At 43.4% G+C, this 17,924-nt stretch overlaps 1 protein-coding gene across 1 annotated transcript in view; it reads right to left on the bottom strand.

Moving 5' to 3' along the window:
* The window catches only part of LOC121459443 (E3 ubiquitin-protein ligase ZNRF3), a 160,897-nt gene that overhangs the window by 14,233 nt on the left and 128,740 nt on the right, over positions 1-17,924 (bottom strand). The gene's annotated exons all lie outside the window — the stretch shown is intronic.

Below are 17,924 nucleotides of genomic sequence, written 5' to 3'. Positions count from 1 at the left end.
AGCAATTCTGTCTTTTGACCCTAAAAATACTGGACTCATAAATCAGGCATGGCTTCTAATGCAGAACCAGAGAGTAAGCAATATCTGTGCCTCTGAGCAAGTTGTTCTACTTCTCCAAGACTTGATATTCTAATCTGAAAAACAGGAGATATAGCCACTTACTGTGTCCTATCATCCCAATAGTCTGGTGACTTAGAATGGGTGGAAATGAGTAACTGACTACTGCAAAGCCTTCCTTTCCTATCTAGCTGGAATATTAAAAACAAATCGATGGATGGGCAGTTTGCCCAGCCAGTGCAGAGGTACTGGTTTTGATATTTTCTGCTATGAACACACTGCCCCTGGCAACCAGAGTAAATGCCTTTGGTTTGTCTCTTGTGGTCCTTTCTTCCTTCCCATGCTATCCAGTGAGAATAGCATGTTGACTACTACTGAATGAATCTCAAAGTGGTCACTTTTAACATAAACACAAGCTGCAGATCTTTGTAGACACCATTGGGGGCTTACAAGAAATAATAAGTGGCGATTTAGAGCAGTTGGCTGCCAAGCTTGGCTGAACATCAGAAACCACTTGTGAAGTTTGTAAAGCAGATTTCTTGGCTCTGACCACAGAGACGGGTTCAGTGGAGCTGGACTCAGCTGATCCCACCAGTTGGAAAACTAGAGGTCAGAGGGACAAGGCAAGAAGGCTTAGAAACAAATGAGCAGTGATAGAAATTTATTTTGTTGGGGTAGAGGAAAAGATGGGAGAAAAGATTCCTTTCCACCTCAGTGAACCTTCTCATTTTATCTCCAGCTAAGTGAACAATAGAGTTGAATCTACAGAAGAATGAGACAGACTCTTGCTTTTAGGACTTGAAGTACTGTAATAGAGGCAGCCACTCTTAAAAAAAGACGGGGAAAACAAGCCAACTTCCCAAACCAGCACGCTAAAAGATGGGCAGATTATCATCAAGGCCAGTCACTATGGGCTCAAACAGTGAATAAACCCAACAAATAAACAGAAAATAAATGTAAATTCCTTCCACAGGAATAATCTGTACTGACAGGTGCACAAACCCAAAGAGCACCTACAAGAATGACCAATGACGTTATCAGACCACTAGAGGGCAGTGCCACTTCGTTACTTTTTAAGTCAACCCCTTGCACTTGGGACCAAGTCAAACTTAGTGACACTGAAGATAAAAGTATGCTCCTTGGAAGCTTAAGAAACCCAGGAATCCTGGGTGCAGTGATGCAGGATTTGTCCTTGTCCTACAGGTACCTTCCTTAAAAACAAACTGAGACTGAACAATCAGAAAGTCATCTGAGGGTTACCTGGCTGTTTTATTATCAGTGTTCACTGGTGACCAGTGGGCTGTCCCTGCTAAGCTTCAGTCATTCTCTTTTCTGCTTGGCAGTGTTGTGGTCAAACCTGGGCTTTGTTCATGCTGAGCAAGTGCTCTACCACTGCATCTTAAGTCACTGAATCTTTCATGCCCAGCCTCAGAACAAATATGTCCCTGTGCGAGTCCAAGATAAAATGGCACGACTGTTCTCTTAGATTAAGTTCCTTAGGGCAGCAGACTTCTACCCACAGCTCCTAGACTCCTGATGGGTGCTTGTGTCTCTGCCCCAGTGGTACCCTAGGCTTCTTCACAAATTCCATTCCCAGAGGAAGAAATAAAGAGGGCCTCTCATTCTTTTATTCTGCTTTCATCCAGGGATCCAGCATATCAAACAGTACCTGTGAAGAGTATGAGTTCAGATATGTCCTGACTGGAGTGCTTGTCCCTCCAGCTTTGATGCTAGTGCACCTGGAGAGGCTGGCACAGGCTGCAGTGCCTGGGTAGGGAATGCCTTCCTGGAATGTGCCTCGGGGAAACTACACAGCCAGAGGGCCTCCTTGACTTCCCTGTATTTCTTGTTTCACAAGAACATGAATGTTCATTTGTTTCAGAGGCATGACCCATTCAGGGCAGACATCACAGAGCTGGGGGCAGGGAGTGTAAACCTTGGGCCTCATTCATACCAGGTTATGTACTTTACCATGGGGCTATACATTCTCAGCCAAACAAAAGATTATTCAAAACATACATGGTTTTGTTAGGCATGGTGGCACACACCTTTAATACCAGCACTTGGGAGGGGGAGGCAGAGTCAGAGTCAGAGGCAGGTCTATCTCTCTGAGTTTGAGGATGGCCAGGGCTACACACAGAAACCCTGTCTTGAAACACCAAACCAAAAACAAACCTTATTTCTTTGGTGAGGAGGGCAGGTAGAGAATAAAGTGCTTAGTTCTCATCTACAACTCAACTCAGACAAATCACTAATGCATGGAATCAAAGGACAAGTCCTGTAGCTGAGCAAATTTTCAGTGAATTACAATAAAAAATTTATTTATGGAGGCTGGAGATGTAGTGCGATTGGCAGAGTGCTTGCCAACCATGCCTAAAGCCCTAGCCCTTCATAAAGAGATCCTTAGCATGGCGTTAGGACTGGATATGGTGTCTGTAATTCCATCATTTAAGAGGTAGAGGCGGGAGAATTATAAAATTCAAGATCATCCCAGCAACAGAGTTTGAGCGTAGTTTGGACCAAGCTGCTACCTGAAGTAATTTGTATTTCCAGCACATATCAGGACTGGGTGAAAGGAGATCTACTGAGAGCATGCCTGTTGAGAGGTGGGAGGCTTTAGAAAAGACTGATGGCTGGGGATGTTACTCAGTGGTAAAATGTGCTAGCATGCATTAATCCTGAGTTTGTTTAATCTTCAAGAAAAGGTCATGGGTAACCTTAATTTACAAGATGGAAACTTTCATTATATTTTAAAAACATAAAATACTGTTTGGTTACACTTTTCTTCCTGCCCCAATGTAATTTTAAAAACGTGAGAAGCCAAGTTCTCTGAACAAATTTTCCAATTTCATCTATTGCCAATCTCTTGCCAAACTATTATATTTCAAACAATCTAAATCCTAGCTAGAAGATTACCAGTCTTGTGATTAGAGTAAACTTTATTTTTATAATGTTATACCTGTAACGCTGCTTGAAAGGATGGAAAAGCAAGAAAAGTGGCTTTCTTAGATGTGAGACATCCCTGCAAAACTAAACAGCAGCCAAAGGCCTTGCCTTGCTAACCCTTCCCATCAGAGGTATCTTCAGGTTGCTTTTATCCTCACTTAGGCCAGCACAGATAGAACCAAAGAAGAGGCAACCAGAAACATAGTGGCAAGGGGATGTTTGTAGGTGATACAAAGTAAGGAAAGAGCAAAATCTGCACACTTCTATTTTACAAAGCACAAAATTTGAAGCCTCAGAAGGCAAAACCCTACTAATCACTTATCACTCCTATGATGATTCAATTAATGCTCAGTAAATTCAAAGAAACCTGTCTGGGCTCATATTTAGGTTACGGCAAGGAGAGAAAGAGCTCCCTGACTATGGGGATGGTTCTTCCACTAGACCAAGTCTAAACTCCCAATGCAGACAGCATTCTGATGACAATGATTCTGTTATAATAGGGCCTTATAGGGATGAGTGTGTGTGTGTGTGTGTGTGTGTGTGTGTGTGTGTGAGAGAGAGAGAGAGAGAGAGAGAGAGAGAGGGGTGTCCTTGGGGCTCAGGCCTACCAATCAATACCTAAGTTTTGTTTAGTTATATCTTTGTTAAGCACTTGGATGTAAGTTCCCTAATGTCTAAGCTTTATTGTAGGAAAAGGAAGACAAAACATAATCTCAGGAGGAAATAACCAAAAAAATCTTGGCTCTGGGGTTGGAGAGATGGCTCAGAGGTTAAGAGCATTGCCTGCTCTTCCAAAGGTCCTGAATTCAATTCCCAGCAACCACATGGTGGCTCACAACCATCTGTAATGAGATCTTGTGCCCTCTTCTGGCCTGCAGGCATACAGACAGAACATTGTATACATAATAAATAAATATTTCAAAAAAAAAAATCTTGGCTCTGGATTCTTGATGAGAGAGTAACCAAGGAGTTGGACTGTCGATAGCTAATTGGAAGATGTGTCTACAGCTTCTTATGGAAGTTCTGACATATAGCTATTCCAGTGGCTCTATGGAATATAATTTTATTATATTTATTTAATAGCAGACATAGTGAATGACAGGTATTTATCTTTATTCTGCATGTGATGATGGTGGAATACACCATAACCTTTGGGGGCATCACCAGGGGCATATGGGCAAGAGATGAAGAATCCAGGGTTGCTTATCCTGTCTCTAGAGTGGCTTTCCACAAAGTGCACATATGGAAATGACCTATTTTCCTGGCTGGTATCCTCTGGAAGCATTGCATTTTCTAGAGCTATCCATGACAAATGTGAGGCACATTCGTTTTGGCTGCTCCTGACTACCCAGCATTAGAAGGCCTTCCTCAGCAATGCATAGAATACCTTCCCTGCTGTATAGCAGGCTTTGGATCAATGTTCCATGGTGGGTAGCACACTTGGGTAAAGGATTATCAACCCCTTCTTCTCACTCTCACAGGTAGAAGGATGACATTTTGCTCTGGTAGCCAATTACTAAATAATGCACACGTCCACAACTTAAGAGAAATGGTTATTGGTATGAAAACATTCAATTATATAGTTCCATCTATGAACAATTTAAGATAGTCAACTAACTGTGATAGACACAAACAAGAACCTTTTAGAAGCATCTACCATAATACACCTGACAATGTCCCCCCCACCCCCCCCAGGGTTTTTCTGTAGCTTTGGAGCCTGTCCTGGAACTCACTCTGTGGGCCAGGTTGGCCTTGAACTCACAGATATCTGCCTCCTGAGTGCTGGAATAAAAGGCGTGTGGCATCACAGCCGGTGAGGCACTCCTTCTCAAGCAAGGTGAGGATGCTGGGGACTCTTCCTTTCAGCCATGTGAACATGTTTATGGGGTTCTCAGATATGCTTACATACAGCTTAACACAAGGTGGTAGACATTACAACCAAGAATTGCTTTCCATGACTTAGCACCAACTTTCTGCTTTAGATTAGATTCTTCTAAACTTTTGCAGCTAGTTCCAAAGCAGGGCAGAACACATTATCCCAGACCCTGCAGGACATTTCTTGAGCAGGACGATGTGGGTGCCACGGGCCTATGACTCATCCAATCCTGTTGTTTTAAGTTGCTTGTGATGGTGCATATCGGACATTCCAGCACTCAGGAGGCTGCACATTTGAGGCCGGCCAGAGGTAAACAGAGTTTAAGACTAGCCCAGGACACATGGTAAGACACTGTCTTGAAAACTCCAAACAGCTTGGCGGTGGTGGCGCACACTTAATCCCAGCACTCAGGAGGCAGAGGCAGGTAGATCTCTGTTCGTTCAAGGCCAGCCTGGTCTACAAGAGCTAGTTCCAGGACAGGCTCCAAAGTTACAGAGAAACCCTGTCTTGAAAAACTAAAAAAGAAAAGAAAAAGAAAAAAAAACTCCAAACAAATAAATTCTTACTTTCCTACAACTTGGTCTCCATCCTCAAGGAGGTACATGAAAATTGTAGCTTGCTGTGTCACCCTACATTTAAGTGCTCACCATGCTATACTGATTCCAACTTCCAAATCTACCTACTATTTTTCCATCCCCACTGCTGCCACCTTAGTGCCTTGTGAGTCACAACTATTTTTTCCCTGGGGCTCTTCCTACCCCAGCCAGACTTACTTACAGCACAGAACAAGACCTTTCTTAGTCAGGGACCTAACTGTGCTGCTCTTAGGGTAAGATCTGACTTCCTTTGCCCACAGCTTCCAAACTCAACACCCCTCTCATTCCTAGCCTTACTAGACAGTTCTTCTACCGGTTCTCTAAGTATCCTTCCCATTGAAGGATGTAGCATGCAGCACCAGCACCCCTAGGGCTCAGCTTTACCTCATTTAACTTGCCTTCCATGGATTATTCCCTAGCCTTGCTGCCAGTTCCTCATTGCAGCTCCAATCTTCAAAAGCTTCACAGCTGACTCTCAGCACCAGGAAACTGGCCAACAGTGTTGGCTCACATAGCATCAGTTTCACTCAGCAATGGCTGGTCACCTGTGGCTCCTCCAACTCTTCAATAGGTCTGTTTAGCTGTACCTTTTTGGAACTCTAATCCTCTGTCCTCACACTTCCAATTTCAGGACCCGCCCTCCCTATTCACCATACCATCTTTTGTTGTACTGCTGAGGAGGTTGCTGACTTCTAAGGCAAACATCTTGACTCTGGCCAGCAGTAAAATCAAAAGTAGCTCTGCCTGTAGTTCTTAGGTCCTGGGCTTTGTATACACTCACCTCTGGAGTCCAAACCTCTCAAAAAAAAAAAAATCCTATATACTTACAATGTGTGCTCTGCCCCTTCTTTCTCAGGAGGAAAAGTGAACTTTTCTTAGAACTCCAATGAGGAAAAGTTAGACAGATGACCACCTCTGGATTTGTGCCCTTGGCCTTCCTCTGGCCTAGAGAACTGATGGAATCTACCCTGCCATTTGCAAAAGAGAACAGGACACTGGGTGTGCTGAGACATGGAACATGGCTCTCTAGCAGTAGTGGCTGCAGATCCCACAGCTTCACAGCTTTCAAGCTCAAAGGCAGCCTGCCTTAGAGTATTCAGACATCTAAGCACCAATATGGGAGATTTCTGTAGCCTATAGACTTGTAGAGTAGCAGTAACAGCGTCTGGTGGTGTTGTACAGGGTCCTGATCCTGCTGCAGGAAGGCCAAGATGGGGCAAGTGGTGGTGGTGGTATGCTGTTCATTCCAGTGGAGAACAGCCAGTGGACCTAGGGGCTGACCGTATCTACCACCATAGCTTTCTCTTGGTGGTTTTTCCTAGTCCGAACAGCCATTCATTGGGTCCTTGTGCTCTTTCTGGAGAGCACTAAATGGATTTTAAACCTTTACTTCTCACTTTTTCCTCCTTTACTCTTCTCTAGGCAGTGACCACCCAGGCACCAGGCTCTTGCATACTCTGGACAGCCCTGTGCCCTGAAACATGAGTCACACCAAGCAAAGGGGCTCACAAAGCCAACTCACCAAGGGCCCTGTTTTCCGACAGAGACTTTTCATTCCATAGGAAATGAGGTCACACAGCAGGGCACACGGGGAACCAGTGAGAAAACCCTGATGCCAAGAGTTGGGACTGGTAGTGATGTTAGAAGACATGGGGAAACCTGGCATAAGCCACCAGGAGAGGTCACCTATGCTCGGGGGTCATTTGTGCTGGAACACGCAGAGTTAACAAAAAGAAACAACAACAACAAAAAAAAAACCCAGTTCGATTTCTTCTAAAGTACACACAGTGTATCTTATTTTATCAAATTACATTTAGAGAGCATTTTGTTAGTTTCTTTCAGGCCTAATCCAAAAGGAGACCAACAGGGAAAGAGGACCAATGGTAAAAGAAAGGCTGGAAGACTGGGTGGCTAGACAAGGTTACTTCTAAAGGGTGGGAGGTAAGGGTGGTGACATAGAGCTACCCGCTCCACTGACTTGGCTCCTCATTCCAGGGCTTGGCTGCAGCCTGGCCTGACCTTCCAGGTTTCCCTGGCAAGTGATCAAAGCTCTGAAGCCACAAACACAGTTCAGAACTCAGGGGCCCTGCGGCCAACACCACCCCCCCTTCTGCCAGCTCTCATCCGGCTTCTCTGAGAAAGGGCTCTCCCACCAGCTGCACTCCTACCCACCAGAAGATATTTCTTGCCATAATTAGAGTCATTAAGCCTCCAAAGGCTCCCATGGGCTTCAAGTTCTAAGTTCCCGAGAGAGGATGAAGCATTTTTAAGTCCTAGTTAAGATTATGCTGATCTATTCAGGAGACATGTAGCAGCGAGAATCCAGTGGTTAAGTTAATGGTTAAGGCTGCCTTAACATTTAAACAGTGTTATTTATTCTCAAAATATGCAGCAGCCTCCACTTAATTCCTACTAATTAAAGGAACCATCAGAAGAGGCTGAGTCTGTAGTCATGCACGGCGCCGGGGCACAGGTTGGGAGCCTGTTCACAATCAGAAACTACTGGGTGTTAAACGGAAATGCATTTCCTTAGATCTTAATCTCAAATATAGACTTTTAGATCAGTTCCAAGAAACACAATGGTCCTCTTTGTTTTAACACCTGACAAGGAGTACCAAAACCTTAGGAGAGCCTGTGCACACCCTCTTGTTCCATCCATCCTTCTGGGTGAAGGATGTTATGGAAAAATGGCTGCAGAGCTGTCTATGCCTGAAAGAGAATCTTGTAGAGGAACTTGGAAGCTATTACTTTGCCTTGGGAGATTCTCAAAGTCCCATTTCAGGCCAGATCTTATTAGGTCTGTAACTGGAAACTTCAAAAAGGACCACTGCTTTCTGTATATGTGGCAACTAATTAATATAAACAAGTGTTAATTAGGTGGCAGAATCAGGCTTAACAACCTTGCCTGCAAAGTTTGAACATCTGAGCTGTCCTCTGGAGAAAGAGGGCAGGCCCTTGCAGCTAGGAGCTTGGTTCTTAAGGTTGAGGGGGAAGTTGGGGGATTAAAATAAAAATCACAGACTAGTGAGGTGGCTCAGGGGTAAGGGGACCTGTCCCCATGTCTGAGATCTGAGTTTGATGCTGGGAATCAGTGTACTAATGCTGTTGGGCTAATGGAGCCTGAATCTAATTAAGCAGAACCCCAGCAATACTTGGGATAAAGTTAAAGAAGATATTACAATACTCTTGAATCAGGTGGCAAACATTTAAAAACAAAACCAAACCAAGAGCATTCTGATTAACAACTTTATCACTAAGCACAATATATCCTTGACATATACAGCCTATTTTTCAGTTCCTGATTAGAGTGTGCCCATCATTCACCTGCCACTTTTACACACATGCAGGTAGACTCTCAGCCTTCAAGGCAAAGTTCTCATCACCTTGCTTAGAGATGTGCTGCCATTGCAGTCTGTTCCTAGGAGGATACTCTAGAAAGGATTGTAAGGACTGGGAACTAACAAAGGGCCATCTTGTGGGTGGATTAGGGGCATGATAAACTGGGTCACCAGCTTGATAAACTGCCAACACCCCATGTCTTGTCATCAGCAATACTGACTTAAAGCATGAAACTTTAGGAGGGAAAGTAAAGTACTCATTAATGAATCAGTGCTTCCAAATGGTATGGAATCTGCACAACTGCAAGGCAGGGGCAGCTGGCCCCCACAGTATAGTTGGAAGCTCATGTGTTATATATCTTGCCTATGGTCATGAAGTAGAGGGCTGACATTTGATCTAAACCTTTTCTCCCATTCCACCCCAAAGAAGTTTTTATCTTGTCCCACTTGGAAGCATGAATGTTGAACTATGACTTGATAGCTTATACAAGTGTTATACTGGTCAGGCTTAGAAGAGCAGACCTATAATCCCAACTATTCGGCAGGCTGAAAGTCAGCATGGGCCCTGCCTCAACATAAAAACAAGAGGACTAGGCTTAATAGTACAACTCTTGCCTAGCATGTATGAGACCCTAGGTTCAATCCCTTGTACTAGTGCGGTCAGATGAGTCTCATACTCCATAGCCCCACAAGGAAGTTCTAGATAGCTTTTAATTAATTAAATAACTAAATTAATTAAATCTAAATTTTAAATTTTCCCCTTGTTTGGATTTTTCTTTTTTTCTTTTTTTAAAAAATGCACTGATGTTTGACTTGCACATCTTTTTGAGGGAATCGGATCCACTGGAACTTGAGTTACAGTTATGAGTTGCCATATGGGTGCTAGGAATTGAACTTGGGTCCTCTCAAAGAGCAGCCAATGCTCTTAACCACCAAGCCAGCTCTCCAGCCCAGCTTTTTAATTTTTTAAAGATACACTTATTTTTATATGTCTGAGTGTTTGCCTGCATGCATGTTAAATGCACATGACTGGAGTGTGTACAAAAGCCAGAAAAGGCATCAGATCCTCTGGAGCTGGAGTTACAGGTGGTTGTAAGTTGCCATATGGTTTCAGGGAACCAAACCTGGGTCCTCAACAAGAGAAGTTAGTGCTCTCAACCCAAGCCATCTCTCCATTGTCCTTCCCAGGTCCCATTTAGTTCTTATTCTAATTCATTTGGTTTTCTTCCTCTTTAAATTACTGCTAGCCAGGCATGGTGGCGCATGCTTTTAATCCCAGCACATGGTAGACAGAGGCAGGTGGATCTCTGTGAGTTTGAGGCCAGCCTGGTCTACAGAGCAATTTCCAGGACAGGCAGGGCTACACAGAAAAACTGCCTTGAAAAACCCAAAATAACAACAAACAAATAACTTTTTGTTAAAAATGTCATCTTAATCAAATATTTAACATAAACAGGGGTCGTATGCCCTTTAGCTGCCTATCACACTGGTTCCTAAGCGCCCATCTTTAGGAGGTTTCAAGAAAGAAACTTTTCCTACTATAGCAGCAGGCTAGCATCTTGGAAGGTCTGCTTTATCAGATACAAGCTATTTCACTCACTGGTGTTAATACCCATTGGCATTTGGGCCAATGAATGCTCATAAACAGGACAGTTCTATTTACTTTTTACTTATTTATTATATTTTATTTTTGTGATGGAGTCTCTCTGTGTAGTCCTGGTTGTTCTGTAACTTGCTGACCTAGAACTCACAGTGATCCACCTGCTTCTAGGTGGGTTAAAGGCTTGTGTCACTATGCTGGGTTTTCTTTCTACTATTTAAGGATGTATCCATCTATGTTGTTCAATATTACTTCAACTCTAAATCCTATAGTTAGTAGAGTTTTAAAATGATAGTTTCACTATCTTAACCCCCCTCACCAAGACCATTTATAAAAATATGATAATTAAATCTTTCTCTAGGGAAGAGCAGTTACAACCCTCCACTTCCATTATGCTAGTCTTATGTGTGTATAACTGGTTTGATGACACCCCACCAAGGTGACCTTCAGGACTGGCATAAGCTGAAGGTCAGGAGACATGAGCTCAGGCTGGCAACACACGTTCTTTTACTTTAGCTCTGCTATGGAGGAAGGGGAGGGAGCCGAAACTCCTGGAATTGAAATCTTGACTCACCTTACTTCTCCATGACCATGAGTGTGTTTGAGAAAGCTCTCTGCTCTGCTTCCTCAGGAATGGAGTTACTAGGACACTTACAGCAGCTGGGAGGGCTGTCAGAGCAGACACCTGGCATTCAGATCTAAGTACCAGGGGATGATCACTACACACATCTCCCTCCTATGAACACGTCACACACTACATCTTTCTGTGGATCTTTACCCTTCCCTTAATGTATGCAAGCACGATGTACTCTTTTTCTGATCCTTCTTGCAGGTGCAGGATCTGTACAAAGTAGGAAGGCCCTCTAGAACCAGTGAGTTGACCTGAAAATTTCTGGAGGCTGATGAGACATGCTGCACTCCTAATACCACAGGAAAATCTTATATATGGCAATAAATAAAGCCATGGAGTGATCAGGCACAGGGTGGCAGTGGGAACTGCCTAGGGAGCTTGCTCAAGACTCCTCCTGAGGCTAAAATCAAAGCTCAGTGATATAGTAGTGCTTGCTTCTCTTCCGGAAGATCCCAGTTTTGTTCCCAGTACTCAGGCTTTGAAGTTCACAACTGCCAGTAACTCCAGTTCCATTGGATTGGCCACCTCTTCTGGCCTCTGCTGGCACCTCCATGTACATGGCATACACTCAGAGAGAAACGCACACATATAAATAAAAAGAAATCTTTTTCAAAAAGACTCCCTGGAGAGAACTGAAGGGATCTGCTAGAGGTACATTGGGACCTGTTGGGTCTGAAAGCTCCTTAGGCCAATTCTGAAGTGCATGAGACCTAGAAGTTAAGAAGGCTGGAGAGGTGGAAATGTGGCATGGCACAGGGCATACACCTCTTAACCTAACTCATCACCAACCCCTTGTTTTGTCTTACCACATAGAATGACCCAATTCCTTCCTCAACTGTATTTCCAGTTTTCAAGAAATCTACTAATGCTAGTCTAATTCAGACTAAAGGACAGCTTTATTAAAGAGACAATGTGTTTCTATGGCACTAAACAACAGGGGCTTTTGTAATGTCTGGGGAAAGGTGTCTCTAAAGCAGATGTTTGGGTCCTTCACAGTCAAGGCCTTGCAGAGTTACTATACAGACCTATCCCACCCTTACCCCCGTCATAGCACTTGCAGTCCAAGAGATACACAAATGCTGATGATACATAGCTGTGAGCATGAACAGGACAAGCTTTGGTAGTAAAGGACAGATTCCTGGCTTCAGAGTCTAAGCCTTTAACTTCTATTCCACAGGAGCCCATGACCTTGCATGGAGTCCCTCCCTATTGGTAGAACTGAGAAGTAGCATAATAGATGCCAAAAACTGGGAAAGAGAACTTCATTTTGACCCAAGTCTCTACTTTCTTGAATTAAGACCTCAAACATACTCATGAGCTGTGCTTACAACTCATAGCAATTTCATGTCAATCTCCCAAGTTCTGTCATTAACAGTTGTCTTAGTGATGGGAACAATGGGTATGGAGAGAGCTGCTGGCTCTAGCAGCTGGGTTACGGGGTAGGCTATAAACACAGCATGAGTTAAACTGGAAAGGATGTAATTCAATGTCTAATTTAAATAGCAAGTGATGTGGTATTCCCCTCTGTATGCTATGAATACCATTAGTTAATAAAGAAAACTGCTTTGAGTCTATAGAAGAGGCAGGAAGAGTTAGGCGGGGAAAACTAAACGGAATGCTGGGAGAGATAAGGCGGAGTCAGAGAGAAGCCATGTAGCCTTGCTAGAGACAGACACAGGATGGAACATTACCCAGTAAACCACAGCCACGTGGAGATACACAGATTAATAGAAATGGGTTAAATTAATATGTAAGAGCTAGCAAGCCGGGCATTGGTGGTGCACACCTTTAATCCCAGGACTTGAGAGGCAGAGGCAGGAGGATCTCTGTGAGTTCGAGGCCAGCCTGGTCTACAAGAGCTAGTTCCAGGACAGGCTCCAAAGCTACAGAGAAACCCTGTCTCGAAAAACAAAAAAACAAAACAAAAAAAGAGCTAGCCAATAAGAAGTTAGAGCTAGCAGGCCAAGTAGTGATTTCAATAATATAATTTCTGTGTGTTTATTTCTGGTCTGAACTGCCCATAAATGAACAAGCAACCTCCTAACAACAAGCAAGTGTTATAATCAGACTCCTATAGATCAAAAGGTAAAAGCTGCCTTTTTATGCATACTCTTTTCTTTTTTTTTCTTTTTTTTTTAACTTTTCCTCTGATAAGTCACTTTCTTTTCTTTTTCAAGACAGGGTTTCTCTGTGGCTTGGGAGCCTGTCCTGGAACTAGCTCTTGTAGACCAGGCTGGTCTCGAACTCACAGAGATCCGCATGCCTCTGCCTCCCGAGTGCTGGGATTAAAGGCGTGTGCCACCACCGCCCGGCTCATACTCTTTTTTTAATATTTATTTCTTTATTATGTATACAGTAGTCTATCTGTGTGTATGCCTGCAGGCCAGAAGAGGGCACCAGACCTCATTACAGATGGTTGTGAGCCACCATGTGGTTGCTGGTAATTGAACTCAGGACCTTTGGAAGAGCAGGCAATGCTCTTAACCACTGAGCCATCTCTCCAGCCCCTTATGCATACTCTTAGGTTTGTCTGAATTCATTCTAGTCCTGGTCCTCAATAAAGAGCCATCACACTTGTGATACTGATGGATGGGGAACAATAAAACAAGGACAGTGTAGTCCCAAGAACTGACACTAGTGGCCATACCAATAAGTGAGAGGAAGGGTTCTGCAAAAGTTATTCTGGGGTATATGGTAGTTTTGTACTATAGTTCTCACAAGCTCAACACAAAATACTTCTTACCAACTGCCACCTGGCTTTACTCTCAGCAGCAGCTGGTGTGCCCACAGTCTAGCTTCTGGTCTACAGGCTCCCAAGTGGTCCCTATGATCTTGGATCACTACTTGGAATTTTGTTTTCTGGAAGGTTCCATAACTCCTACATGTGGCTCAGTTCTGTGGCTCTTGTTTCCAATCAAGATTCACACATTTAATATATGTTTACTGAGCATCTCCCATGAGACTACAACTGCATGCCTTCAAGTCCTCATTTCCAAAGCTCCAGTTCCTCTTCTCATGGTGCTTTCGCAGTTCTAAGGATGTTATAAGCACAACCAGAAGTATGTGTTCTGAAGAGCTTGAACTTCAGAAGATAGCAAAAAGAAAGAGAGGGAGGACAAAGTGCAAGAGGCACTTGTGCCAACCCTCAGCAGGCTAAGTCCGCTGTAAGCAGCACCCCTAGGAGCCCTTCCTTGCTCAGCTAATATAAATATATCTGCTTGATACCAATACTCACACCCTCAACAAGTCAACAGACAACTGTTGTAAGAAGGCACATTCATCTTAAAGAATAATGTAGCAGCCTTCAACAGGAAAGAAGATTGAATAAAAGACAGACCTTTAAAAATCAATACAATGAAAGAAACTTAAGGACCTATGAAGAAACTTAAGAAACTATGACTGGGCCCATCACTTCCTTTGGTTAAAATAGATGAATAAAAAAAGAACTTCTTGCAAAGGGACAGCTTAATTCCAAGAAAAGGAAAGAGTAAGGGTATCAATCAGGGGTAATCACTACCAGCTACCCAGAACTCTTCTTGTTGGGAAGTTTCAAATGAACAGGAAAAGAGTGGATCATAATGTGTGTAACTCTGTTTTCTGATATGAGAATTTGCCAGTGGGTTTCTGGGTGAGTAGAGTTAGTACCACATGATCTGTAGAACCCCAAATACAAGTTGCTAATTGCAGGATATACCAACACTGGCTCAGGAGGTATCCAGCTATCAGGCAGGTCTGGAAAAGTGGCTGCTGGCAGTTACTTTATTATTAGTGTGCACATGTGTGTACACACAGGTGCTACAGGAAAAGCCAGAGAACATTTTTGTGGAGTCTGTTTTTCTCTTCTTCCTTTATATGGATTCTAGAAATTGAGCTCAGGTCATCAGGCTTTTGTACCAAAAGCTTTTACTCACTGAGTCATATTGTTGGCACCTTTTGTAATTGTTAATTGAGAAAGGGTCTCACATGTACCTTTGGCTAGCCTGGAACTCCCTAAGTTAGTCGTTCTCAACCTGTTACAACCCCTATAGGAGTGGTATCAAACAAACATTTCACAGAGGTCACTTAAGACCACTGGAAAACAAAGATTGTAAAACTACACAGGTTCCATTCCGTGCTCTACTCGCTACGGGAACTAGGCTGAAAATTTAAAAATCATACACACACAGAAAGAGACAGACAGACAGACAGGGGCACAGGGTCATCCTTGAGACAAGAATGCCAAGAATGCCCACTTAACTGTGCTCAGGGGCAGCTTATATAGGGCTCTGGCCATGCCCCAGCTCTCGGAATCTTTCAGCTGCAGACTCATCAGAACCCACTCCCCTGCCCTCGGGGTCTCATGCTCAGAGCAGCTGCAGGCTGCTCAGAGCAGAGGAAAACAAGTTGTTTACAAAAAATTCAGGGTCTGGCGGTCCACAGTCCCCAACAACAGGTGTTTACAGTATGATTCACAACAGTAGCAAAATTAGTTATGAACTAGCAACAAACATAATTTTATGGTTGGGGTCGCTACACATGAGGAACTGTATTAAAGGGTTATAACATTTAAGAAGGTTGAAAACCACTGTTCTGTGTACACCAAACTGGCCTCCAACTCAGAGATACAGCCTGCCTTTGCCCCGATTGCTGGAATTAAAGGTGTGTGCCACCACACCCAGTCCCTGTTCTAATTAAAATTTATTTACTTATTATTATTGTGTCTATGTGTGGGAGCACATGCCACAGTGCGTATGTGGAGGTAGAGGACAACTTTGTCGAGTATGATTTCTCTTTCTATCTTTATGTGGCCATTTTGAATTTTGAACTTAGGTTGCTGGATCATCAAGCTTATACCCTTGCTAGTCTGAGGCTGAAGAGATCAAACTGCGTACCCTTTGGGTGTCTGGAACACATGGAAGATCAGTGAGCCAACTCTAGAAGACCACAAACCACTTTCTTTGAAGTAAGAGTTCTGCCCAGATGCTCCTGCACAGACCAAGTCCACTTCTCTTGGCCCCAAAGCATGTGGCATGCTTGAGGACACTAAGCCTGCTTCTGTCCTAAGACTTGCATAGCATACCTCAGACAAGGAGCCTGAGTCCCACTAATCTGATTTACAAAGAAGGCCATGTTTTGCTGAGACCAGAGTGTATCCCACTCAAACCTGCCCCCAGCCTACCATCAGGTTTTACAATGTCTAAGTTTTTGCTTGAGGTTGGTAGAATCCAAATATCTTTAAGTGTTATTTCTGTAAAATTATAAACATTTTATATGTATTGTTTCAAGCAATCATTACTAGAACTTTCTAAGGGATCTAAAGGTAAGCATTTGTGATGGTTTGAATGAGAATGGCTCCTGTAGGCGCATATACTTGAATGCTTAGTCATCAGGGGGTGGACCTGTTTGAGAAGGATTAGAAAGATTAGGAGGTGTGGCATTGTTGGAGGAATTGTGTCACCAGGGATGGACTTTAATGAGGTTTTTGGTTTTTTGTTTGTTTGTGTGGTTTTTTTTTTTTTGTTTTGAGGCAGGGTTTCTCTGTAGCTTTGGAGCCTGTCCTGGAACTCACTCTGTAGAACAGGCTGGCCTCCAACTCACAGAGATGCCCCTGTCTCTGCCTCCTGAATGCTGGGATTAAAGGTATGTGCCACCACCGCCCACCCAGGTTTCTTTTTTTTTTTTTTTTGGTTTTTTGAGACAGGGTTTTAAAAATAAAATTTGAATTACCACCCAGGTTTCTTAATCAAATGCCAGTCTCAGAGTCACTCTCGGCTTGCCTCCTTCTAGACCAGGATGTAGCTCTCGGCTATTGTTCCAGTACCATGCCTATTTGCTGCCCACCATGATAATAAACTAACCCTAAGAAACTGTAAGGAAGCCCCCAATAAACTGCTGTCTTTTGTAGGATTTGCCTTGGTCATGGTGTCTCTTCATAGCAATAGAACAGCAACTTAGACAGCATTTAAAGAATTCAAGTGAATTTGTTAAAGGAAGTTGGACTAAGAATTTTGCTACTAGACAGGTATAAACTAGCTCAGAAGGGAGATAGCCCCCCCCCCCCAAGGGTTTCTCTGTGTAGCCTGACTGTCCTGGAATTCACTCTGTAGACCAGGTTGGCCTCGATCTCATAGAGATCCACCTGCCTCTGCCTCCTGAGTGCTGGGATTAAAGGCCACCACTGCCTGACCAGAAGATACTCTTGACATGTAAATTAAAATAATTTCAAATGTAGAACTCAGTCACTTAACAAGTCTTTTTGTTTATTTTCCTTTTTGAAGTCTGTTCTCATTTCATAGCTTTTGTTGTTTTGGGAACTTGCATGTAGACCAGGCTAGCCTAGACCTTATAGTAGGCCTCTTGCCTCTCAAGTGCTGGAATTATAGTCACGATCCTTTGTGCCTGACTGTTAGTATCTTTTTTTCTTTTTAAAGGTTAAAGAACAGCTTTATTAGGAAAATGAAAATAACATACACTCCTGATTAGCTAAACTGTAGAATCAAAACTATCCTGATGTCTTTGAAGACTGGAATTCCATATGCATCTCATTCTTTCCTCAGACCTCACCATTACTGAATCTTTAAAAAATATTTTACTTTTAAATTTTATGTGTATAGGTGTTTTGCCTGCATGTATGTTTGTGTACCACGTGTGCCTGATGCCTGTAGAGGTCAAAAAAGGGCATTGGATTCCCTGGAACTGGTGTTCATGGGGTGAGCTAATGTGTGGGTGCTGCTAATTGAACCCCAATCCTTTGGAACAGTAGCCAATGCTCCATCCCACATTAACTTATTTCCCTCCCTCCTTCTCCCTCCTTCCAACCCCCCTCCCTTGTGTTTTGAGACAGTCTCAAGGTAGCCTTGGATGTCCTGGAACTCAAAACACACACACACACACACACGTG

This window comes from Microtus oregoni, unplaced genomic scaffold, assembly GCF_018167655.1.
Source record: "Microtus oregoni isolate MIOR12 unplaced genomic scaffold, Mior012 000019F_ref0000042, whole genome shotgun sequence".
In the NCBI taxonomy this organism is placed as follows: domain Eukaryota; kingdom Metazoa; phylum Chordata; class Mammalia; order Rodentia; family Cricetidae; genus Microtus; species Microtus oregoni.
Note: the sequence above shows the minus strand (reverse complement) of the source record. Positions and strands in the feature narration are given on the sequence as shown.